Below are 26,722 nucleotides of genomic sequence, written 5' to 3'. Positions count from 1 at the left end.
GAGCTTCATTGCAGGCCCCAAGGGAAAGAATTTTCTGCTTGGGCTACAGAAGGGAGTGTTGAAGTGTTGGGAGAGGCAGGGTGAGAAAGCAGCTATGTTGCTCTTAGAAAAGCTCCATTGGCAAACTAGCACAATAATTTTGCAAAAGGAAAAAAGTCCTCCCCGAGAAGGAGAATTTTGCTGACAAGGTGTTAAGAGATGAAATATCTGCTTTTATTTCATTCTGTTCTCTAAAGGGATTTAGAATTTTGCTGTGTAGCTCTTTCATCCCAAACTAACTTTCAAAGTAAATCCAGTTCCTCTGCCAACACACTTTTTAAAGGTGCAACAGAGCTCTGTCTTCAGAACTTCATCTTGTTTGAAATTTGTTGAATTTGTTGGTTTTTTTCTGGCCTAAAGTGAGCATGAGTGCTTTGTGTTCTGTAAAAATAGTGGTAACATGGTTAAATCCTGCAGGAGTCAACCATGGCCAGATGTTTCTAACATTAGGTTGTGTGTGATTTCCTCCAGGATCAGAACAGAGATCCAACAAAGGCTCCTTAATGCTGCTTGGAGGCTGATCTCTGACCTCATCCCTCTGTTCCAGTGCCACAGTTGGTGGGCAGTGCTGGGGACCACTTACTCTCCCATCTAGTGCTCAAGCTGGATCACTGGCACCAGGTTTTTAAGGTATGTTACGGCAATGATAAAAAACAGCGTTATAAGATTGCTGTAGTGCTTGGATTCAGCTTGTTGGTCTGGCCTTTCAGTAGGTTTGTAATGGGAACAGAAAATGGTTTTGACCCATATTCCTCCTGGATTGTCTGTCACCATTCAGAGTCTCTCCTTCAGGTGTGAGTATCTCTTTCAAAGAGGGGGTGAAGAGACTGAAGGAGAAGGGTGCTCTGTGTGTTCAACTTGTATCAGCATTGAAGCACGTGTAGCTGTTCCCCCATCAAGGCACATTAAGTAGTGACACCTCACAAGGTGATGTAAGGGCTGGATTTTATGACCTGAATGCAAAACCTGTATTAGTTTCAACCTGCTTCTGGTAACATGTGTCTAAGGCTAAATTATCTCTTTCATGTGGTTTTTGTATTATACGCTAACCTCAGATTGCTTTCATGTGTTCAACTTTCACGAGTTCAAGAGTTTTGCAGGAAGAGCAGTGAAATGTGTTTTTGTCAATCTCTTTAGTTTTTGGGCCAAGCTGGGTTTCCAGTGGGCAATTGGAACAGCACTGACTGCCTGGAGGAGCAGGAGTCAGCAGCCTGTGTGGTGCAGGCATGTGTGAGTGCATGTGCATGGAAGTGACTACAGAGGATGCTACTTGGGAAGAACTGTAACAGTGCAGGTCAAAGGCTAGAACAACCCAGTGACAAGCACAACATGGTGGATTGGGAAGTTACACTGCAGAGTCTATATTGTCTTAAGCATCCGTGTTCCTAGAGATGTAGATGTGAGTGTGTAAATGATAGACTTCTCAATGGTTCCTGCTGAGGAATGCTGTGCCACAGTAGGGGGCTGGACTGATGGCTCTAGGGCTGCTGGGCTCACTTCTTGCTGACCTTCTAAGCCTGAATCTGATTTTTAAACTAGAACTAGTTTTAGGTACCTTGGGAAATACTTAAGATGAGTGTCTTCCACAGCTGGTCATTGAGACAGGGTTAGTACCAGCATGGCAATAGTCACAGGGACTTTGTGCTTGTCATGTTGTCATGTGGATTTCCTGCCTTTAAAGCCAAGTATCCACAGCCCCTAAATCTACCTGGGCCCTTAGGGGCCTTCCAGAGACTAGCCATGGAAAGGATGAAGCAAGCAGTCCCAGGGCATTGTCCTAATGCCCATGGGGAGGCAGGAGCACGGAGACAGGGCAGTGCAGGGGTTACAGCCAGGCTGGGGGAAGGAGCGGAGGCGTGCCAGCATACCGGGGATGCTTCTTCCAGACTGCCCGTGGCCAAGGGCTGTCACTGTGATGGATGCCACAGCGTGGGCTGGCAGACAACATCTTCCTTGGGGGCTGTCTCTTTTCTTCTGCACAAAAAAGCCCCAAACCTCCCCACTTGCAGCACCTGCTTTGCTCCTCCATGCTGCAAAATCTTCCCTAGAGGAAGAGGTGGGACAGCTCCTTCTGTCTCTTCCTGAGTGGGATAATCTCAGCATGAGTCACTTGCAGCAGGATGTGGACCCTGTTTCTTTGGAAACTGCACCCAGCTAGCAGCTGCACAGCTCAGCACGTCCGTGACACAGCTTCTGGAACAGGGCAGGGCACCTTCCAGACTGAAGCACCCAAGGGCAAGGCTTGAGCATGCTCTAATTTTGTGAATGGCTCTTGCCTGAGAGCAGGACGTAATGACCAGAAAAGGGTGGGGATACTGTAGATCCATTTCTCTCATTCTTGGTGTCCAGTTAGTACCCTCAAACTGTTCACTCCTGAGCCTACAGGGAAAGCCACAGGAGCAGTGAGCTCTCTATTACAGATACTGGTTGTAACACAAAGGGAGATATTGGTTCATTGATCACTTCATGGTCTTGGTTCATGTCTCATTAGGGTTTCTCGGTGGCTGAGGATTATTCCTGAAATGTTCATTTGAGTCCCAGCCTTTTTGCTGTGGGAATCTGCCTTGCTCCTGCCTGAGTCTTCTTTTTTCCTCATTTTAAATGTACCTCAGGAGATTATCAAATATCTCCTAGACCAACACCTTCCTTTCCTCATAGAAAGGTCTACCCTCCCTTTGAGTCATTGGAAAACACTACCCCAAAGCCATTTGCTTGGGCTGAGTGACATGCTGGGCAGTTAATGAACCAGCACAGCTGTGTCCAAGCATCCCAGCAATGAATACGGGCTAAAATAGAAGCCACAAGCGGGAAACATGCAAGCCCTTCCTGTGCCAGAGACGAAATCCAGGGAATGCTGGGCCGGATTGCTGGCTTTTCACGCCTCTCACTAAATAAATCCCAGTCTGCAGTCCACCCGTCCGCTCTGTCCGAGTTGGTGGCTCCTTAAAAGCTTTATGGGGGCATTTCCATAGAGGCATCTTCCAGTAACAACAGAAAGCCTCATGCAACACCTTTAAGGTAGACACATGTAATTAGGCTGGTTTTTGGGAAGCTGGTTTGTTGCAGGCAAATGACCCATCGCAGAGTTTAAATTACCAGCTTGCCCAGTTTTTAACCTCACAAAGATTTTGTTACAGTTAATCCTTTCCTGATGGTCCCTGCACCCTGTTCCAAGTAACTTCCATGGTACACCTTAAGTCTATTTAAAAGAAAGGGTGGAGTACTTGTCTCACTTATTCCAGCAAGGAAACAAATCTAGGCCAGTCAAAAGATTTCAACTAATATTGGATGATACTCAAAATATGAAGGTATTTGGGTTGTTTAATGATCCAAATGTAGTGAGTGGAAGAAAGTTGTGCTTTTAATCAACGTTTTTACAATGCTGGATGCAGAAGTGAAAGTAGTAGTTACTGTGTAGCCAGTTCTCATAATTTTATTCTGAATTTTGCACTGTGATGCTTTTATAAAAAAAAAAAATCTGTTAACATCTAAGAAATTTAATTCCCAGAAAAAACAACCAACCAACCACCAAACTCCCCCAAACAACCCAAAATGTGTTTCTAGCCCTTACACTTATGTAGAATATGACCCATGTACACCCCAAAGTAAAATAAAAGTACCTCACCAAATCTTACCGTTTCTGAGTCAAGCCCTGTACACTCATATTCCATTTTGCATTTAACTTTTTGTGGTGTTGGCATTTCTGCAGTTATAAGTCAAGGGCTGCCCTGAAGCAGTGATTTGATCTCCCTTGCCTGAGCTTGCCCCACAAAAGCCTATCGGTAATAAATATTATCCCAAGTGACTGTGGTGTAAGTAATGGCATTCCTTGCCCAAAGATCACCCCCAAAAAATCACTCTCTGTTCATGTTTGGAAAGAACTGTTGGAGAGAAAGGTGCAAAGGACTCTTGCCTCTGCTCGTAGTGTCAGATACAGTTCACCTGGACACCAAGAACAAAATAGACCCAGCAGAACCCAAGCAGTCTCTAGTTCCTGATGTCTGCCCTTGTTCTTCTGGTGATGCCCATGTCTGAGGCTGTGCTCAAACCACCCTTGCCTTCCTTTTCTATAAGGAAGAACTCTTCTGGTGTGGCAGCCCAGGCCAGCTGTACATAGATGTGCACCTTCCCAGCAGCAGCAAGGCCAGGCTCACTCTAAACAAGGACTGATGCCTTGGGCCTGAGCTTGGCCAGCAGACACCAATATAGAGAGATGTGAAGGACATCAAACCCTGCATTTAAGGCCTCTGTGGCTTGAATCCCTTCTTTTTCACCAGCACCATGGCTCCAGCATTGCCCTGGAGAGGCTTCCACACAGTACTGTGGGATAAGCCCAGGCACTCCCTCCTGCACTGCCCATGGGAGGTGAGTGTCACTGGTGATCCTATGAGGAAAGAATGAGTCTCCTTTTTTAGCACTCCTTTCTTCTTCCTTCTTTTGTTTGCAAATATAAGCGGTAGAGGGTGGGAGGATGTGGAAATATGCTTCATCTGTATTTTTAATTGAGCACTTTGCCTTTTAGGCTTTGCTGTAAAATATGATAGATTTCTTCAATAATAATTGCACTGGGGAAAAAAAGCTTCATCTGAGTTGCATAAGACTTGCTTTATCCAGGCATGTGGTTTTATAAGAGCTTAAATGTGATTATCAAGGAAAGACCACAAGCTTTTGTTTAGTGATAAGGAGGGTCAAAAAAAATTAAAGGAAACACAAGCCATAAACCCCTGTCTGAAGGCTGTTTTGTTCCACCACAGTACACTAGTGATTCTCCCTGGAATCAGCATGTGGTTCCCTTATCTTGTGGTGGGGAGATAGAAAGTCCCTGGGGAAAGCAGCAAACTGCCTGAGTCTTTGAGTCAAGGAATGGAAAACACAGAGTGTGATTCTCGGAGTCCCTGTCCCTAATCCATCCTTAAATATTCCCATAGTTCTGTGCAGTTTGAATTCTCTTAATTACATGATGGATTTACAGTTCAACATTTCAGATATAATTACCTCTTATTATCAAAAACAAAGGAGACATGTGCTAGTCTGAAAGAGCAAAGACATAGCCCCGTGGAGAGGGATTAGTTCATCTTGTCTTTTCCTCTCACACATGCACATGCAGATATTTCTGCACAAGTCCCTCTATATCTACTTGTGAGTGTATTCATTGTTCCTTGGCTTCCAGGGCTGCCCTTTCTTCGTGCCTCTGGGAAGTGGTTGAAAAGTCCTTTGATTGATTAAGTTCATGGTCATCATCATAGGCTTGGGTACCAACAGAGGTCCAGCTATTTGAACTTTGATATATGTGGCAAGACTAAAATGAGCTGTTTAACAGTGCTTCCCAAGGTTTGGACAACTGGAAACCTACTGGGCATCAGACAAGAGCACTGTGACACTCAGTGAAATCACTGTACCTGGTTCATAGAAAGTAAAGTTCTTCACATGAATGCTGGCTGTGTGAGGCACTAAATCTCATTTGTTAAATCATCTCTTTGGAGTCCTTTTTGCATTTAAAACAGGCAATGTGTCTGCAGGATCTTCCATACCTCGCTTATTCTCTCACTGGAAATATCTTGAGTTACTATTGGGACCTGGCTGTTGAAGGAATTGACTGCAAATGGAAGGAGGGCTGGACTCCAATTTTCTGTTTGCATTTAGACATTTTTATGGAAACTATTCACTTACCACTATCCAGTCAAACTGTTTGAGTCCACACCCAAAAATAAACATGGTAACTGATACCCTTTGCTACCTACCTTTGCTAGGTGGACATCACTAAGATTGGACCACAAGTAGTGAAAATTAATTTAAAAAAAAATTAAAAGATGCCTTTTAAGGTAAGCAGTGCTGGTACAACCGAGAGATACTGAAACACAGGGCAGTGAGGTGTGTATGTGGACACATAGTTTTGGAGAATGACACTGAAGAATTAGCTCCATTACAGCAGGGTGGTGCCATTTCTCATATCAGTCTCATTCATCTATCCATGCCCTGTGCCAGGAATAAAAGGTTGTGATGATCAATGAAACAGAAACAGCTACCTGATGGTCCTGTTGTGTACACACTGGGGGTGTCCCCTTGGAGACCAGGGGCAGCAAGGACTGCATTCCTGTTTTCACCCAGATGCTGGGAGTTGCTTGGAGAAGCCCATCCATCAGGCAGGTTAATTGGGGGTTTCATCATCACTGGCCCTCCTTTTTGTGTGGCTTCTTGCTGCCCCTGCAGAGCTCCCAGAGGGGAACAACTTGGTTACCAAATCACCCCAGGAGAAGAGGAGAGCTGGGCTTTGGGCACTGTTTTTTGCTTGCAGCCACATGTGGCTGTGCAACTCATCCAGGAGTGAGGCCACTAAATCGTCATGGACAGGGCTGCCTGTTTGCAGCCCTCTGCCCTGCTTACCAAGGTGGTGTCAGAGGGCTGCCTTGGCACAGCCTGTGGTCCTCCAACGGGGATTAATCCCACTGAATGTGGACACGGCAACGCCTACACCTGAGCTGTCTAGACACCCCTTCTAACAAGCAAAAAGCAAGAGGTGTGTCTAGGGGCTGAGTCACTTTAACCTGACAGCCCACACAAGCCTGGCTAATCTTCCCCAAAAATATGCCAGTTTTTTTCTGGCAGCTGTGACACGAGCCCAGAGTGCTCATGTTGGATGGAGATCCTGGGCTGTAAGGCAAGCTGAATCCCTCTCTCTGTCTTTGTGTTGGCCATGGCCATGTAAAGCATCAACAGATGAGAAAGCTGATTTGTTCTGTACTTGTCTCTGTGTCTTCCAGGTCTTCTGCTGTTTCTGGGGTTGAGAAAGGAACATCCAGCTATCAAGTCAGTGCTCCATCTTGAATTTTTATATATCCCTCTTCATCTTATAATGAACTGTACACCTGGAAGTGTGCCTCAGTGTGGTCAGTGCAACCAGCTGGGCACAGTGCTGAGCAAAGATTGTATCTCCTCTCTCTAGGAAGTCAGAGCTACCATCAGTTACACACAAAGTCCCCAAATATCTTGGTATCTCCTTTGCCCAAGCATGAGACCATGATATCACCTACTGTGCTGGGGGTAAGTTGGGTCCCTCAGCAAAGAAAAGCCCACTGCACCAGGCTTCGAAAAAGAGGGGAGATTTAAAGTGGCTTTTAACTGTGTGGCTGGGGGCCTGCTAGCTGTTCTCCAGTTCTGGGCTGCTTCCAGATCCTGGTGACAGGCACGGCATTCAGCAGGAGTTCTAACAGCCAGTCCATCAGAGCAGCAGTATATAAATCAGGGGATGGAGGCAAGAAGCCATCAGGGTCAGAAGCTGGCTTTAGGAGTATGTTTTCACCCATCTGAAATCTGTCCACTGTCTGAGATGTTAAGCCATTTTCTGAGCTTCTCATCATTGTGTTGTGCTGTTTCTTTCCGTCGAGTTTGTGTAAAGAACAAGCCTTTGGGGTAGAACTTTTCTGCCTTTGACACTCCCAATCCATTCTTGCAAGTTTATATTTGTTGCTGTTGTTGAGTAACCTGTAATAAATAATGTTTTGGTCAAGACTCTTAAAATGGATACATGAACCTCAAAGCGTCTCTGAGTTGTCTGTACCGTGAGGGCCATTGCTCCTGATTTAGGATTAGGTGAAGCACTGACATCCTAGGGCATTTTAGAGTGAGACCAGACAACCAAAAGTTTGTGCTGTATTGTACTTAGGGGGATGTAGCATCCCTAAAAGAAATCCTGCACACCTGGATGTAGACAAAGGAATAAAGTCCTGAACAGTCTAAAAGAAAATACCTCCTCCATCCAAGAAATGTGGGTTAGACAAGAGATTTTTGCCTTGTGCCTCCTGCTTCAGTTTAGAGTTGATCAAGCAACTTCCTTCTAGAGGCAAAGTGTTTGTGTAAGTGGCAGAAGAAAAATATTGCAGAGAAAAAACCTTAGGCCTTGCATTCCAAAAATACTGTCTCCTTTCAAATTAAGATTTATAGGCAAGAAGACAATCTCTCTTACAGAGTTTTTCCTGTCACTTGGAGTCCACTCACTGGAAACAAGCATACAGTTTAAAAATATATTGGAAGAGCAGCTTGGACACAGAGAAAGGAATGACCTGTAGTCTTAAAAAACAGAGAAGCTTTTCAGTAGCTTGGGGCTTGGAACAAGAAGCTAAAAGTTATGTAACACCAGTGAAATTTGGGGCATTCTTGTTACCTAAAAAATAACCGTTCTTGGCTTCTCACATTAGTATCTGTGCTTAGGGATTACGTTAACTGCTTTGTGGGGAAGCTGGATGGAAATCTGCAGCTGTGGTGGTGAGTTTTCTTCAATGTGTGAAGGGTCAGGATGAGCGAGTGGTTGGGTCATTTGAGGGCTGGTGTTCCTGAGCCCTCTTTGCCTGGGATCCAGACAGGCCTTCCTGCTGAGAAACACTGTCCTATTTCTTCAGCATGAGACAAACAACAGTTCCTGCTCTAGCAGGACAGTGGAAGCAGTAAACTGTTTCCAGTTAATGCTACAAGCATGAAGTGGCTTCTGGAGTTATCAAAGCGGAGGTAACACAGCTCCTTTCTTGCTCTCCCTCTCGTTCCTTGTTTTATGAAGATAGTTTTGGTTCTTGCAAAGTTCTAAGAGATGTTGTGTGGGATTTTTGCAAGGAAAAGGTTTGATTTTGCTCTCATGCTGTAGCTCCTGAGGATGAAGAATGGCCTGGACAGAGCTGAGGATGCCCACGTGCACCTCCGAGGTGGAAACCACTAGCTGTATTCAAGGACACAATTTCATCTTCAGCGTGAGTGGAAAGTATGTGGGAATGCTTAATAGCTTTTCCTAAAACAAAACAAAAACCTAAACAAATTGCCCCCTCCCATAGAAAACAAAACAGCAGAAAAACCCAAACCCCTCAACCAAACAACAAAACAGAGGCATATGTGTTTCATTTAAATAAAAACAAGCCCAGATTTAAAAAAAAAAAATATATATATATATATATTTGTGTATATATATGTGTACATGTGTATAACATCTTTGGAACAGAATAGAGCAAGGACTTGTTTGTCATGTAATATGGCAGCCCAGCAATGCATGGCAATGCTTTTGCTGCTTTGGTGAGCTGGGAAGGTCTCAGCCATGCTCTGAGGAGCACTCTGCTGTGTCCCTTAGAACACACTGTCTAGGAAATGGGGAAAGAGGTGCAGAAGATGTTTTGTGACCTTAACTTGTGTCTGTAAGTTGAGCTGCTTTTTGGAACTGTGTCCAGGGTGTCATGGGGCTGCTTAAGAAACCCCAAAATCCCACAGTACCACCAGTGGCCCTCCCTTTGTTCCTCCACAGATGCCATGCACAGGGGCAAAACCTGTGGATCTGCCTTCAGTAGCTTTTGGTTTCATTCCTTCTTTTGATTTTATTCCTTCTTTTGTTTTTATTCTTCATGGTATTCAAACAGCACAGTCTCTTTGTGTCCTGTCCCTTATACACCCCTGTGACCATTTAAAGGGGTCCACAGTCTGTCTACATAAGAGCATGTGTGTACATAGAGCCCATCTGTTCTACTGATGACTAGATGGGCTATTACACGTACATTTAATAATTGTATCACATGCCTAGTTTTCTCTGTGTGAAAAGCATAGAGGAACCTATCAACAGATATAAATGCCTACTAAAATGCTGTGATGTGGTAGAAGGGCTCTTAGCAGGAGATGTGTGGGAAGTAATCTTTGTTATGGCTCTACCAACCTTAACTAGCCCAACTGTGATGATCCCAAGCTGAAGAAACCTTTGTACCACACAGTATTTTCCAGTTAATTATATATATTTGTGCATCTGGGTGTGTGTGTGTGGACAAGTGAGATCATCCATTCCGGTGAGAGTTTTTTTATGCTATCCAGAACATTTTTCCTCTCACTAGCTCCTTTCCAGGAGCTCAACAACAACAAAAGTGCCAAGAGCCTTCCCTCTCATCTGGTGTCTGCAGTCCAGTGTCTGCACTGGGGTGTGGGCTCTCCAAGTCAACTCCAAGAACTGCTCCAGCTTGAGTCTGCTGCATTTCCAAGCTCAGATAACATGGGATGTTTTCAGGCCAGCCTGGCTGCTGGCCGGGTTCTTTCCAGAAGTGGGAAATGGGAACCAGGAAAACAAATACTTTATATATTTTTTTAGTTTGTATGTGTCTGAATATGAGAGAAAAATGACAGAGAAAACCTCTAGATTTTGAGCCATCTGGCATCTCTTAGTGATGTGCAAGGGTCTAGCTCACCTTTAATTCAAACTGGTTTGTTCTAAAGTTGTGTTTGAAAAATTCTATTTTAGTACTTGCTTAGAAGTCTAGGAGTTAGTTTTGGTTGATTTTTATAAGGTGGGTTGGTCTGTGTAGGGTTTTTTCTTTTTGAAAATGGCACTATTATTTTCTCCTTCCTGTATTTTCTTGGATCAGAAGGTTCACTGAGATGCCAAACTCTGGCTGGCTACAGCTTCAGCACATCTTGTAACAACGCAGGCCATGACATGCCAGAGTGATGGAGTGTGGTATGTACAGTCCAGGAAAGATGTGACAGATTAACACTGCTGATAATGTTCACCACTCCAGATCTTCTACTAAAATCCCCTTCTTCCAGGTAGTTTAACTCTTGAGACACTGACATGAGAAGAAAAGAAAGAAGCAATGATCATTACTGTGTTGAAGATAAAAATCTCCCGGATACCCTGGAACTTTGCTTTGCCAAAGATGGAAAAGAAAGGACAGATTACCAGAAGCAGTCTGAATTCAGATAATTGTGTTTTTCTGGAAAAGAAAGGAGGGAAGGAAACACTTGTTAGTTTGTCATTTTTCCCTGCCTTGTCAAGAGAGCCACTGGTATAGGAAAACTAGAGCCCTGCTTGTTATTTGCAAGCATTTATTAATATATATATTTGTTCTTATGAAACAGAATCATCACTTTAAGTTCCAGCTGTTTCTATTTACCTTCTTAATTATCTGATTGTGTCCATTCCTATGGCATTGGCTGCTACACATCATCCATCCATCCTTGCATCTGTGCTGGAGAGCAAAGTTACTAAAAGATTAGATCAGTTATTGCACAGATTTACTGCACCTTATCTGTTCTGCTGTAGCCAGCCACGTGCACACCCTCAGCCAACAGCCTTCAAAAGGCAGCCTGTGCCATGTTCAGCAAGGACTTAACCACCTCCCCTGGTCCCAGGACAAGAGCTGGAAAAAGGGAAGTTACCTTATTGTAAGTGGTGTGCTCTGAAATTACACCCTCGCTCACCTTGCGGTAACTTGCTCGCGTAGTCATGGCCTTAAGGCTTTTCTTTAGTATCCATGGCCACAACATCTAAGCATTTTTATAGTACAGCACACACTAAACATTAATTTCAAATTATTGAGAGTATTTTCATGACTCAACAACTTTCTAATGACTGTGTACCTTGTTAAAGTCTTGCAGCTCTTTAATAACAAAGTTTTCTCTGATCCCCTTGGCATTCAAGCACTCTGTATAACTGAAAAGAAATGCATAGCTGAAGTGGTTTTTTAGGACACAATTTAAGGTGAGCCCAAAGCTGCAAAGGACTCTTTGAACATCTCCAGAGTGGACACTCCCAGAGCTGTCTGTACACAGTTTGAATTAATTATTCTCTTCATGGAAATTGTACAAAATGTCCCTCAGGCTCTTTTTGACTGCCTTGCTGCCCTTTTGTGATAATCCCTTGCTATCCACTGGTCCTAAACTTAACATACAAAGCTATTTTTATCTAGGGGCTAGGGTGTGAATAAATGCAGGGAATGTCTCTCAACATGACTTTGTGTTTGTGAGCCTTTCTGAAGCTTGAGTGGAAATGCTCAAACTTTCTTGCAAGCTGCCTTTGAGCATCCTCCTGTGACATAGCTGCAGTCAGGAGGATTTCTTCTCCTGTGGGTCACATAAGTCAGCAAGCAGCCAGGAGCAAAAGGGAAGCTTGGAGGCAGACTGGAGGCTTAGGAGATGGATCCTCTGGCCTCTACTCTTCAGTGCACTGCATAAAATGACCTTGGACAAGTCTCCTTGCCACCCTTGTGTAATGCAGGTGTGACAGAGCCATGCTGTCTGCCTTTACTGGGCTCAGCTCAACCCCTTTAGCTGGGATTTCAAGAGCACCTTAGGGAGATGGGTTCCCAGCCCTCCACTAATTTTAAATGGGGACACATGTGCCTCTAGGGTTCTTGAAAAACCCAGCCCTTAATGTTTTATGGAAGGACTCTGAAGGGCCAGAAGAAAAGAAGGATTTTGTTCACATAATTTGTTGTGATGAGTCTTTTGGATGGACGAAATTCAGTGAAGCATTGCAAAGATCCTCTGCAACAAGCCCCACAACCTCTGTCTTTAATGACCATCAGCAGAGAGAGCACACCTGCTTTGTACCCAGATGGCACTTCAGTCAGGCAGCAGCCAGCAGCAGGATACCTGCTTTGCAAGAGCCTCACTGAGCTCCTCCTGGCAGCTGGGCTGCTTCTGAGAGTTTGAAAGGTATGCAACTCTGGTTGTCTCGTCATTTAAACATTGGTTGAGAAATAACTTCTGCTAGACTTACAAAAAAACAACCAACCAAAAAAACACAAGCAAAACAACCAAAACAAAAACCAAGCACCAAAGCCAGTAAACCAATGTAACCAGCTTGGGACCCAGCCACGGCAGAGCTGCTGTTTGGGGTGAGTCAGATATATGTCTTTGGGCACTGCCAGCTGTGCTCCAGCTGTGCTGGAGACCACACTGGCAGGTTTGCAGGCTCAGGTCTTGATGTTGCCTTGTACCTGCCTGGTTCAAGTCTTCCACAGAGACCCACCACAAGCTAGGCTGGGATAAAGGCTGGCTTAGAGGCAACATCAGCTTGCTTGTGAGAGGGACAAAACACCTACAAGCAGCAGCAGCCCTACCACTGCACGGGACCCTACAGGCATTCAGTGGGCTCTGCTGTGACAAAGAAATGGTGGTCTCAGATGTTCTGGGCCCATGAGAGCTGTGGCCGGTCAGTTTGGGTCACAGGTAACATGACCAGCATTCTGCCAGGCCATCATCCTTCTTATTTCAATGTAAACACTTCCCACCTGTCCCAAATATGCATGCCATTCTCAAAGACTCTCCAGCATTGCTTGCATTTGCAGAACTTTATTCCCTGCTCCCGCTCCCTGTGCCGCATCTGTTCCCATCACAGCTGTGGCCACCCTGTTCTGGCTGCTGACACTGTGCCCCCCCCCTTTCCCTCCAAACCACCTCCCTTTCCAAGATCAAAATACTCTGTTTTTATTTATTTACCCTGCAGCTGTCAGTGTTGTGTCTGGGTCACTGCACTGCAACGTGGACGGACACAGGACACACGATATGTGGAAAATCCTTAAAACCGCAGTCCTGGTAGTAACCAACATACATACCATCAACAAATATATCCCTTGGCCCCTTCATTTGAAAACAACAGGTCCAGGTGATGGAACAAATGACGTTGGAAGCTGGTACAAGATCCTGGTCCAACGTAGAGCTGCATTTGCCTGTGGTCAGGGAGAAGAGGCAGGGCTGGAGATAGTGGTACCCCAGGGCTGCCCATCCCGATGGTTTTTGGCACTGCACAGAAATACACAAAGCAGAGATGAGGCTCTGAGATACCAGAGCTTCGTTGTCTCTCTGCCCCACATGCTGCTTTTTGAGATGAAGGGAAATGCTGTCTCAAATGTCTCAAGATGGAAGATGCTGTTGAGGAACTGGAAGCAGCTGGGATGGTGCATGGTGGCAAGGAAAGGCAGAGCCTGGAATGAGTTTGATTTTCTTCTGTTTGCTGATTTCAAGCTCATTATCCAGACACTGGCTTTGGAGGTGAAGCCTCAGTCCTGTTACGCCACAGCACCTTATAAAGACAGGCTGGTCCATTGGCTCGCCAGTAGCCTCTCATTCCTACATCAGTGCTTAGGAAATTAACATTCCAGCAAACTCCAGCTAGTGGGGTACCCAACACCCTGCGGCCCTGCATGCAGAATATTTAGTTGAATGTTTTGGGAGGCTGTTGTGTCCTCATGGCCACTGGGAACCAGGGATGGATCAAATGGTTCAGGGCTATTGTGTGTCAGCAGCAATCAAATTTTCAGTATGGTAGATCCCATTTTATAGCCAACCACTTGTTAACCTCTACCCCACTGAAATGGAAATGCCTTCTAAAAAACAGCAGTAGTCTGCCCACTGCTTAAAGACGCTCACCCAAGTTTCAGCTATACCATACCCAGGGCTGTGGTTTCCCATGCACAAGGAGCTGGGTGCAGCTGAAGGCAGTGCTCCCTGCAAATCCAGGTGTTCATTCCCGCTGGCAGCTGTGATTCAGGCTGAGGTAGGACACACACCACAGCACTTGGGTGTGTGGCTGCAAACCAGGTCTCCTTCAGCTGCCAGCTGGTGCCCCAGGCAGTGCTCAGGGCCACCTCCTTAGTGTGCAGGAAGAAAGGGGCATCATTCTCCACGTGTAGCTCCAGAAGGATGTTAAAAAGGGGTGGCATGGAAAAGGGGAGTTTTTTCCTCTCCTTCCCTACAAGTAGCCAATTTTTAGGCCTGTTTAAAATCAAAACAAGTAAACTAATACCCAGTTGAGGAAGAAGCTGGCAGCAGCACTGTGGGCAGGTCACAGGTGCCCTTGGACAACTTCCAATCTGCTCAGCATCACCTGCCTTTTCACTGGTACCTTCCCAAGTGCTGGAAGGCAACAAAAAGGTACCTCAAGAAGAACCTTGCTGGAACCTCTCTGACTGCCAGGACACACTTTTGGCATCCAGGATTTTGGGAAAGGGGATGGAGATGAGCAGGTAGGCTATGGCAAGTGGCTCCAGGTAGGTGTCATGGAACCTGCAGGATGCCTGGAATCTGGCATTTAATATGGGAATAGGATTAGGAGCCTGAATTAAGGAGCATGTTCAGTGGGAACATGTCAACTCCAGGCACTGAACTCTCACTGTTTGACAGTCAGTTGAGTTGTCACACTGCTCTCTCTTCAACCAGGGAGGGATGTGCAGGACCCTGAGTGCTGCAGGAGGCACTGGGAGGACAGAACCTGTGTCACACCTTTGCTGCCATGCACTCTTCAATCTCTGCAGCTAATGCAGCTCAGTGAGAATCACAGCCCAAGCCATGTCCTCCCTCCTTCTCCACCTTTGCCCTCCCAACCTTCATGATGTGCCTCCTTTTTGCATTGCAGGGCAGTGAAAAGAAGAGAGACCTGCAGATGATGAGAGGTGGGAGACACATGACTACTCTTTTTCTGGCAACTTGACTCCTTTTCCACCTGGTGTCAGTTCCTTTCTCAAAAGCATCCTTTGAGAAGACATAACCCCTTCCAAAAGGTGCAGGAGGCTGAGATATACATTGATATTTATCTATTATTGTTCTATAGTGTATGTAAGTGATGAAAACAGCTACTGACAGCCTAGCAGGTTAGGCATAAATAGATTGTCTGGAACTACAGGTTCACATCCCAGCAGTAAAATTTCGAGTCCTTGAGATGCTGCTAAACTTGCAGCCAGGAGCTTGCTGGGTGTTCAGAGATTGACATTAATGACATGCTATGCAAAAGCATCTCTTCCGGGACAGAATCTTATTCCCCCCGTGCAGCACATGCAGTTCTTGCTGCCTTCCACCCCAGAAGTGGCTGCGTGTCTGATTCTGGCCATGTATACAGCAGTTTGTGAAGCATGCCAAAACTCTCCAGCATGCAAGGCATTACAGAAATGTAAGACAGGATCTGAGCTATGACAAGCAGAGTGCACAGCATCATATTCCACTGTGCAGCAGGGGAAATAGGGATGCAAAATATGTTCTTGAGCTTAATAAGCGATTTTGACAAAATAAGCACTGAGGTGTACTTTTGTCTCCAAATTTAAACCAAAATTGGATCATAATGTTTCTCATATTGGTCTGTCACAGTTAACTCATGAAATGACCCCACCTCCATTGCCACCAGCTATTTTCTAGTGTAGGAGTTTAATTTATCATTCCAATCACTGTAAAACACCCAAAAATGAGGGCAAAGCAAACAGAAAGTCTTGCAGCTGGACTGTAGCAGGGTAATTTCAATACTCAGTGCACTGTACGACCTTCGACCCCAGCAATTACTTTTCATTTCTCTTTTGACCTCATGGGACTTTTTGTTAATTGGACTTGCTTTGTGAGAAAGCATTTCAGATGTGAACATTTTTTAGGTCTTCTTGCTGCTTCATGATTTGTGGTTAGCATGTGCTGAAGAAACGCAGCAAAAATCTCTCTGGTTAGCCCAGTATAATCTAATCTAGACCAGCTGCAGCCCCTGAGCAAAGAATTGCAACATCTAAAGATTTTTCAGGCCAAGTAGCACCTCATCACATCCAGTCACCACTTCTACCTGGAGCAACAGGAAGATGGGAGCCCCAGCAAGAGGATGATGCGTTTGGGCTTAGAGTGCATCCATGGGTGACAGACCCCCCAGTGCAAAGCAAGGGCAGCCACTATCTTTGCTCTTAAGCAGGAGATGCAGTAGTGTTAGCCAGAGAGCCTGAACCTTCCATCCCTTACTGGTTACAGTGGTGAGTCTGTGGAGCCTCATGCCTGCAGAGACCGTTCAGCAGTTTCTGCAATCTCTGTTTCTCTCTGCTGCAGGAAGGGCTGGCAGGTGTAGTGCTGGCCATGTGGAAGGGCCTGTGGAAGGTGATGGCTTTCCTTGTGCTCTGTAGGGTGTATGTGGCTCCTGAAAACTGAGCAGTCAGCAGCACCAGTGTGCACCAGCATCTCAGCTTGCACAGACTGGGGCTCCCATCAGACTCACCAGCATAGGTGGCACTGGGTGTGCAGAGAGGACACACAGCTGGCTTTGTGGACACACAGCACACAGCTGGCTTAGTGTGTAGCAGTAACCCAAGAGTTCACATCACTTCTCAGGAAGGATTTGCTCAGCTCTGTTATGTGTCTGTGGCTCTAGACAGCTCAAAGCTGCTTTGGCCACCCGTTCATCAGCTGGGCTCAGTGCCTAGAGTTGCTTGGGGATGTTTGATTGTCAAAACATTTTGGTGTCAAGGGCCTCTCCACACCCTCTGGTGCAACGTGATCCCTGGCTAATAGACTGAGCAGGACTGTTTGGAAGCCCATCCCCGTTCAAATTAGACCTGCACAGAGAAAGGGTAAGAGACCACGGTGTCAAAACGATACCTGATGTGACATTACCTGATGAGATGGGTGAGGTGCTGGGTGTGCAAACTCTGAAGTAAAGGACAAGTATCTGAGCTCATTCATCTGCTGTGGCAAACGACTGAACTGAAGATGGCAGAGCCCAGACCTTCCTGTCTCATCAGAGCCTGGTGCTCTCGGAGATGACCAGAGAGGCAGTTTCTTGTTTTGGGGAATTTATTCCCTTCTGCTTTAGTTCTTTAAGATCTTTGATCTGGGCTTGCCCAGAAGCTTGGCCACAGGTTTTAGTCGCTGGTGCTTGACCATGGTTCAGTGAGCCAAGTTCAGCTGTTGCCTTGCTGGGGTTGGGAGATGTTCAGCTCCTCATGTGCACCCCCAGAGGAGGAGCTTGCGGTGGAGCAAAATCTGCTTCCGCACCCAATTCCTGGGATAGGATGGGCTGCACCATCCTCAGGGTGCAGCCCACCCAAGTAACAAGTGGCAAAAGCTGACATGTCTCTGGCCCTGTGCTCTGTCCTCTCCAGTATCTGGTGGCGTGAAGGGGCACAGGCAGCAGCTGCTGACATTCCAGAGTGCCCAGCTCAATAACTAACCTGGCAATCTCCCTGCCGGTCCCCACTCCGTGCTCATTGGGTTATCACAGCCATCAGCAGCCCCAACCACTGGCAGCAGCAGCAGGGTGACTCACCTGGCCTGGCCCTCCTTGCACTAAATCTTGCTATCAAGATGATAATCTGCCGGTAATTTTTGCTCCAGCTGAGAGCTGTAGACTTGCTCTCACGCATCCTGCTCTCCCTGTAGGCAGAAAGCTTCCCCCCAAATTACCTCACCCTCGCTCAGTGTACCCACAGCCTCTGGCCACTCTCCAGCACATTGTCTGGTTTTCAAACCAAAAACCTCTGCCCTAGTACCTAATTTCAGGAATTAGGCTCTGGAGGCCAGTGAGGTGCTGCGGAGAGATTCAGACAAGTGCATTTTTGTGGATGTTGCAGTGCTGAGGCCATTCATCATTCAGGCAGGGAGGCGATGCCCAGGCTGCCCTGCTGAGCACAGTTAATGCTGAGCAGCTTTTCCCTTAAAGTTTCCTCCTAGGCCCGTAATGCCCAGACAAGGACATGTCACATCATGGCACAGCAGTGGGAGAAGCCATTAGACCTTCAGCAGCTCCAGAGCACAGACCACAAGCTGTGAAGTGCAGATGTGCATTGCTGCACTAGTAACAAGCACAGGACAGAAGGACTGTGTGTCCTTCTGTCTTCTCTGTTCCTCCTGTCATGCGTTTTACCTCCCTTTTCTTTCTCCCCCCATCTCTCCTTTGTGATGTTATATGTGATATAGGGGCTTTGTTCAAAGAGGATGCTGTACTACAGGGCTGGGCTGAGAGTTGCCAGCTCATTTCATACAGGACTGCACAACTCTCACTCCAGCCTGCCTGGGCACAGTAGAGGTGCTGAGAGAAACTTTCTGAAATCTGTTACTGATTTCCCTGGTCTGACTTTGGGGTTTGGGGTCTTTGTGAAAAAAGAGCCACACATCTAGACCCTACTGCACAATCCTAGCATTTAAGAAAAAAGAATGAGAAATTAAATGGGGTTTTTGCTTCTCCTGATTCCTGGGAAGAGTTCCGTGTTGAGCACCTGACTAATTTACCAGTTTGGAGGGGTGACCCTTCACGTCCTTGGAAAAGGAGTCTGAGTCATCTCCTCTGCTGGAAAATGAAGAGTGCTGAAGCTGTGCCACCAGCCCTAAGCCCTGCAGTGACACTTCCAGGGATGGTGTGAGCCCCATGGGAAAGCTTTCTGCTAGAGGTAGGCAGAAACTTCTCTGTGCCCAGAGGAGAAGCATCCCTTATCCATAGGGATATCAAAGCTACCAGCAAAGCTGAAAGGTCTGACTGATGTTCTAAGACCAACTTGGAGCTGGTTTAGAAGCTTCTGGGGTTTGTCTGAGCTGGGACTGTGAGGCTCCTTAATTATGTGTTTCTGTTCCACAGATACTAGTAATACAGGAAAGCAAGTATCCCCTTCATATGTGAATCCACAGACCAGGAGCAAAGATAAGGATGATGTGAATGATGGCTTCTTGAATATCCCCTCCCTGTGAACCCCTATGATCTAATTTACATTATTATTTATTTCACGGTGACCAGTGTCCCACCTTGCCATGGAGGTCAATGGAAGTTTATTTGTCAACTTCATGCACATGATTTCAACCCGTGCCTGTGATTAGTCATGAAATGAAATTCACAGCTTGGAATCATTTATCCAGCATATCCAATCAAACACAAACATCCTTTGTGCTTGAAAATGAATGAGGACTGGAGGCAGCTAGCCTGGTGCAGAGGTTTGCGATAGATTAATAAGCTGAGAACAAGCTGCCACCTCCCACCCCCATCATCAGTGACTTTCCAGTCTGGGGAAAGGGACACTGAGCTGGAGGTGAAGGATATACCCTCTGATAAGTGTTGCAGTGGGAGGTGAGAAATAAGAGCTCCCAGTGGAGGAGGAGGAGAAAGGCAAGCACTGTCCTCTGTTAAGCAGGGTACAGTTTAGGCAGAGCAGCTGCCTGACAGGCTTCTGGCATGAGACTGAGGGCAGGAGCAGCCCTGTGCTTGCAGCACCTGTTATTGAATGGTACCCGCAGGTACTAGAGCAGCACAGACCATGATTTTCTGACTTTTTCCAGTCACGTGGGAAGGTAAGGGGCCTGTGAGATGAAAGGAGATGATGAAAGGGCTGACAAGGTCTGCCCTCAGTGAGATGTAGTAACACCAGCGAAGAAGGGCTCATATCCCACAGGCTTTTTAGGCTTAAAGCTGGAAATAATGTCTGCATTTGAGTGTCATGATGCAGTGATTTTTAATTGGGAAATTCATATTACTTACCCTTTCCTTCCTTTCCCCCTTAGCATGCTAGCTTTGGAAGTGTGACAGAGGGTCCAGGCTGTGACAGTAACGTGCTTCTCCTGGTGCACAGTGGCTGGACCATCAGCTGAACTGAGCTGTCAGGTCAGGGTGGGAGGGTGATGAGCCTGTGGTTCAGCTGGGGAATGGTTGTTCATTAAGCCAGGGCCAGTCAGCCACGTGTACTTCTCTGCCCTCATCTCAGTGCTCATTTACATCAAAGTGAAATTCTAGCTCCCAGATTAGCAAAGAAGAGTTTGAAAGGGTGAAGTGCGTGTTGCCTGAAAGTGAAGAAGCCAGAAAGGAAAGCCAACCTTTAAATGACCATTTTGAGTACATTATTTGTGATTGTGGGTTTTTTTTAATAACTGGGGCAAACCACCCCTCAGAGTGATATGAGGCTTTTATAAGTGATGAGCTGACACTGTAGGTTTTACAACCAAAGAAGATGAAAGAGACATTTCAGGGCTCAGACCCTGGGTTGAGCTGGGTGCTTAGTGGGGAAAAGATTTTTGAATTTGGTGCTATTTATGTGCCATGTGTTTAAACTCAAGAACACTGCACTGGTGGGAAGCTGGCAGGAGAAGCTGCTACTAAATGCAGAGCCAGGGGAGCCCAGTAGGTCTGCACCCTGACAGCACTGCATTTTGGGCTGTCTTCTAAAACCTCCTTTATCAGCGTGTGCTAGGGGTCCACAACTGCATGAGGCAGGGAAAAAGCTGTCCTGATCCCACTGACTGGCTGGGGTCAGAATCTCCTGCCTGCAGGCTCAGATGGAAAAAAGGTGAAGTTTCTCTTCCTTCCAAAGGCAGCAGGCAAATTAAGCTGCTTTCGTGATTTAAAGCAGCTTCTGGGGTGCTCTAATTATGCATCTTCATGGTGCTACATCTGAAACTCCAAACCCACACAGTTTGAGTAGTAAGAGTAGCTCCTGCCTCTTGCTGCCTGCCAGATGTTGTGTCCTTTCACACCAGCCCAGGAGTGCTGCTCATGAGGGGTGGCTTTGCCCTGACTCCCATAAGGTCTCTTCATATCCAAAGGAGAAGGAGGCTCCCAAGGGATAGAACTTGGGGCTGTCCTGTGCAGGGCCAGGAATTGGACTTTCATGATCCTCCTGAGTCCTTTCCACGTTAGTATATTCAATGATTCTATGAAGCTGCAGTACCAGCCACTGAATGGACTCTGGTAGCTGTGGGAACCAGGCACCTCTCCCACTCCCTTGAACCAGTTTCTGGAAGCACATCCCTGTGAGTTGAAAAGAGCCCCATCACTGGAGCCCAACTCTTGCACAGAGGCATGGAAGCAGTGCTGGCTTTCTTAAAGCACTGTCCTACCTGCTCTTTTGCAAGGAAATGTGAGAGATTTATTTTTAAGCCACATCTAATTAAAAAAAAAAAAAAAAGACAAAAAGGAAGTGGTTAGGGGCATATTTTACTGTGCACTAATGAACTGTAAAGGATACAGTCTAAATTTTTCAGATGTTTTGAAAGCAGCCCTGCAAAAAGCAAATACACTTCACAGAAATCTCTTTGACTTCTAGGTTGTTTCCTACGCGTTGGTGCTAAACCAGAACCTCCTTGAACTGAGGATCTTTTCTTCTCACCATCCTCCCACCCCCACTGCCTTCTAACCGCTGACAGTGGGTAAAAATATTCACGTTTCAGTCCAGTACCTTTATATGCATCTCACACAGGAGGGTTTTTTCCATTCCCCTGGGGTTGGGCAGGCCATGATTATCACTCTAATAGAGTTAATTAAGAGCCTTGAAGCCCTGACTTTTTGTTTTCTTTGGGACCAGACGTATGGCTTGGGCCTCTGAGCTACCTGCTTTGCCCCCCATCCCTTTCCCTGGAAAAACAGGCAGGCAGAATCTGGCAACTGGCTCTTCAGGAGCTGTGTGCACCCTCTGGCCTCAGCTACAGGATCAGATGTAGATGTCTCCTCTCTGTTGGCTAAGGTAAGCTCCCTGGAAAGGGACATTGTGTGCTGATTCTTAACTGTGAATTGGACAATAGCTCAAAGAAATAAATTTACCCTAGGAAGTGAATCAGCAAGACAAGACATGTCCCCAGAAAGTCCATCTCTGGGATGGGTTTGATGCTGGCAGAGCAACAGTCTGCTCAGAGAGCAGGTGAAGGCCATCAGGTAGGGGCTGTACTCACTTAGCCGTAACACCTGGGAGAACCATCTCCCAAAGGGAGCTTTTCCCCTTGCAACAGCCTCCCTCAGCTCAATGGGGATCTCTGAGATCAGGTAAGGACTTTTTTTAATAAATCCAGGAGCATAGGGTCACTCCCAAATGTGGAATAAAATAATAAAGCACTTTCATGTGGGAATCTTGCTGTCCTCTGGAGAGTTATAGAGATCAAAGACTTAAAACAGTGGCTAATTGCAGGTGAGGTTATTCCTGTGAAACAATTAGCCCAAGTGCGTGCGTGTGAAAATGGAGAGGGTGCGTTGCTAGCAAACTGAACTGTGTGCTGTGAAACTGCCTCGGTCTTAGGGAATGTTAACTATTCCCTTGCTGGGTCGTGATTCTTCCAAGTGACCAGTTTGAGTCCACAGGATCTTAGTACCCCACTGGTCTTGTCCCCTTTCTCGGTTTGTAACTGGAATACAAGTCCTAAGAACACGCAGAGGACTTAAACGATGGGGAGAAATGAAGACAAACTAGTGTGGGGTCCTGGAGAGGAGACTGTGTCCTTTAGCTTGTGGAAGCTGCTAATGTAGCAAAGAGGAAAATGGAGATTTGAAAGATAAAACCTGGGGCCCTGAAGCCTTTGTCTCAAATCTTCATAGGGCTGTTAAGTAACTGAAAGGATGCAAGTAAACTGTGACTATAATTTAAACAGTCAAACATACAAAACCAGGGTGAGAACAGACAGTTTTACATCAAACTGAAGGCCCCCAAAGAGGGCTCTGAGCTGGACAATCAACACTAGTTTGTTTATTGCTTCTGTGGAAACTATGATGAATGGTAGAAAAAAAAATGTCCTTAAGAGTACTGAGGAGGGGCTTCAAAGGGAGGGAGTTGAGCTGGTAACTGAACAGGAAAACAGCCTTAGGAATTCATGTCTGAGAAACGTGAGTCTGGAAAGGATGAGACGAGCCCAACAGGCACAGCCCTTGGATCCAGGGTAGCCAATGTTCAGGAGACAAGGCCTGGGGCTAGCTCTGTGGTGAACCCTGTCTGGTCAGAGGAACAAACAAAATATGACCAGTGTGGGGTAGAAACCAGGACCTGATGCTTTCACAAGGGTAATGCTCTGATCTGGGGTCTTGTGTTTCCACCTCAAGTAAAAGAGAGGCTGAAAAAGCCAGGGAGAAGGGACAGGAACTTGAAGGACAGGGAGTAGTTGTGTGTCAAAGCAACATGAAAGGTTCTGCTTATGGGAGTTCTGAAGATACTACAGAGAATTGTGAAGACGTGGTGAAATGGCAAATAATGAGGAAAGTGCACCTATTTTCCCTTTGCTTCTCTTTCATATAAGAGATGCTCAGTGAAGAGATTAACAACAAGCAGGTTTTCAACAAGCTTGAAATTAACCAAGGGGAAGTCTTCTATTAGCTTTTAGGCTAGTTGATTGTTTTTTTTCTTTTTGTTAGTATCTGTGAACTCTGCAGACTGATAAACTGTGAAAAGGCTACTGACACGAAGCTGAGCCTGAGGGGCCTATAAGCTTCTAAGAGGGGCACCAGTCACATTGAGCAGTCATTTGAGGTCTTTGTTCAGAGACAGGAAGCAAAAACCTGTATCCTTTTCCCTCCTTTGGGGCCTTTGAGGTTCTGTTTCATGTCCTTATAAAGTCTGAGGCAAGACACCTGTCCTCTGAGCTTTGGAACATGGCTGTGGCTGCCACTTAACCCCTCTTTTCACAACAGGTATCTCCTCTCCTCCCTGCACCAGTGGCCTAATTTTGTGAATGCATGTTGACACAGGGTGGAAAGAAGAAAGTCTTTAGTTAAGCAATTAGTTGCTGCCATTGCAGGCCCTGCCACAAGATAATTGAGCGCCATTAAGTAATGTTTGGTTCTGAAATGTAGCAATTATCTCGGTAATTGCAAGGACGTTCCTTGAATTCTAACCCATTTTTGACATGTTGAGTGTTTCTGCTGCCATCCAAGCTGCTGGAGTGCCTGGTGTGAGACAGCAGGGAGAAGGAAGGAAGCGGGTTCTCTGGGAGAGCCTGCCAAGAGTGATGCTTTTCATGTTGCAAGCACCTGATATTGAGCTGGCTTCACCCTGCTCTAGTCAAGACCTCTCAGCCTGAGCAGGGAGATCTTGCCCTTCCTAAGACCAAAGCAGAGCCGGGGTGGTGGAGCCTGGGCTAGCGTTTGGCCTTGCCAGGTCTCTGTCTCCTATCAAATGTGCAAGTCGCTCTTGCCCAGCTCCAAGCTCGCTTCTGGTTTTGAAGGTTTGCCGTCCAAAGCCTCTCCTCTGCCGGGGGTGGATATCCGAGCTCCAAGGGGATGGCATTGGCCACTAGAGGGTAGCACAATTAAAAGCATAAGGAAGTCTCATTTCTCAGAGTGGATCCGGCTGTGCCGAGGATGCAGAGCAGGGATGGATGGTCAGATTTCTGCAGGCCCCATGGACACACAGTGCTTCCAGGCTACCTGCTACCCGCCTGATGGGGCAGTGCAGGAGCAGAAGCAAGCTCATGCCGAGGAGAGGACTTGCCATGATGAATCAAGAACACGTGGCAGCAGAAGCAGATGAAGGCTCCCAGTGCTGCTGGTGCTCTTCTCGGCCACTATCCTCATTGCTCCCTCCTCACCAGAGTCCAGGGTCCCCAAGGAAACTTTTGACTTGGATCAACTGTTGGTTTAATGTAATTTCTTGATCTGTGGCTCTGACTGCAAGCTCAGAGCTGGGATACCACCATGCCAGATGGACAAAACCAAGGTCTTCCTATCTTTTCTGAGTTAACGCATCTATAAAAGACTTCTTGGGTTAAAAACAGAGCACACACTGTCCTTCTCTTGGCCTTTGCTGGCATGTACAAAGGGCCATGCACACTAGCAGATGAGAATGCAAACGGTTTTTAGAATAACACTATTGTATGAATGGAGATAAATTAGTGGTGGGTCACGGAAGAAGAAAGGTTTTAATTCTAAAGCGTGCCTCTGGAGCCAAAGGTCAGAGTGGAGCCATCCTGCCTTGAACAAAATCCCCACCACAACACTGTATTAACATGATACTTAAAAATGCAGCTGTGCTCTCGGGTTAAAGTCCTGGCTCTGCAGAGAGCACACTCCGGCAGGATCAGTTTCAAGGATGGAGAAATGTGGTGTCTGACGCACACTAAAATGTCTGTGTCCCGATCTGCTGTGCAGCAGCGCATCAAGCACGTCTTGAAACGTGGGCTCTGCCAGCTGCCAGCATGCGCCAGGCACAGGGGGTTAGTTATGATGGTAATGTAGTTAATTGGGGGGATGGAGAAGCCTGTGAAGGAGAAGGCAAATGCTTTCCTTAGAGTCGTGTGGCTCATTAGAGCAATTGCATAGCACTGGCAGTGTGAAAGAGCTTTTTCTCTTCAAGGGTATTTGTAGCATGCCAAGAAGCCTTGTTGCTTCATGGGGATCATGATGATGTCTTCTTGCTGTGTTTGGGGCAGCATCGGGCCACGAGCAGGTGCATTGCAACAGCACAGTGCAGTGTTATGACACTGCTGTGAAAGAATCCAAGTGACTCAAGGTAGAAGTTTCTCATTGCATAGAAAAGGGCCAGCTTGAAACTGATCCTTGAGAGCTGCAGGACATCACCACTGTGGTAGCAAGACATAAGAGCACAGAGTGCTTGTTTTACTGTGGATATACCCTTGTAACTCATGGGGCAAAACTGTGCTGTGTCCGCCCATTTTAAACCAAAATATTTGTTCACCAGACCCATCAGGTTAATGCATCTTCAGAGGTCGTTGATGGTCAGCTGACACCAAGGAAAGCTTAATCTGTTTTTCCCAGAGTACTTTAATGTGAAGTGACTCCTTGCCCACTCTCTCACACACACAGTCTCCATGAATCTTTGCAGTATGTCCCCTTTTGGGTGGATTTAATACCATTCTGGTCTCAGATACATAATCCCCTCGGAGCAGTGGGGGAAGGTCATGTTCAACCCCCACCTTGTTGTTTTACAGGCTGAGGGGTGACCTGGGGCTCTTGAGTTGTGTGTGTGTGTTATAGTCATGTCTACAGTGAGAGTCATTGCCTTCTGGAAGAGAGGTGTCCTTCCTAGAGACATGGGCAAGGAGGCAATGGACCTTGAATGTACAAACTCCTCAGACACTGAGCAGCATGTTTCTCCTGTGCCTTCCCTGGTAGCCTTCAGCTCCCCTGTGCCTCTTGCTGCATGGCTCTGGGCTGGTTCTATGTGGGCAGGACAGCCCAGGGGTGGCCAGTAAAGACTGGGAGGCTCTGGAGTGCCTTGCAGAAGGAAAGGAACATTCACCAGCTGGAAGAAAGGGTGTGAACCTTTCCCCTGCGATGTTACAAGGACAAGCAAGTACAGTAATGTGTTGAGTTGTGTGTGTTGGCTTTTTCCTTGTTACCTTAGGGAACAAACAAATCTGTCCTTAGCCCTCAGGTGGCCAGCTCTAGGCTCTGTATTCAGCGTGGCACACACTGCTTCCCTGGCCTGACCCTGACCCTGGAGCACAACGGGAGGAAGATGAC

At 46.5% G+C, this 26,722-nt stretch overlaps 1 protein-coding gene and 1 long non-coding RNA gene across 5 annotated transcripts in view; both read left to right on the top strand.

Annotated features, from left to right (window-relative positions):
* LOC138114587 (uncharacterized) overlaps window positions 1–7,517 on the top strand; it is a 35,866-nt gene extending 28,349 nt beyond the window's left edge. The window contains exons 6-7 of the long non-coding RNA XR_011152680.1: window positions 511–669; window positions 6,801–7,517. This is a non-coding gene — a long non-coding RNA (uncharacterized lncRNA). The remainder of the gene's footprint in view (window positions 1–510; window positions 670–6,800) is intronic.
* A 14,693-nt stretch (window positions 7,518–22,210) lies between these two features.
* The window catches only part of TP63 (tumor protein p63), a 153,142-nt gene continuing 148,630 nt past the window's right edge, over window positions 22,211–26,722 (top strand). The window contains exon 1 of one of the 4 annotated variants that reach the window (XM_069024084.1): window positions 22,211–22,303. The gene's annotated coding sequence lies outside the window, so the exon portion shown is untranslated. The remainder of the gene's footprint in view (window positions 22,304–26,722) is intronic. The other 3 variants (XM_069024083.1, XM_069024078.1, XM_069024077.1) reach the window with 3 other exon arrangements.

The sequence above is a fragment of the Aphelocoma coerulescens genome, chromosome 9 (assembly GCF_041296385.1).
Source record: "Aphelocoma coerulescens isolate FSJ_1873_10779 chromosome 9, UR_Acoe_1.0, whole genome shotgun sequence".
In the NCBI taxonomy this organism is placed as follows: domain Eukaryota; kingdom Metazoa; phylum Chordata; class Aves; order Passeriformes; family Corvidae; genus Aphelocoma; species Aphelocoma coerulescens.
The sequence above is the reverse complement of the archived record's forward strand: the minus strand, read 5'-3'. Positions and strand labels throughout refer to the sequence as shown.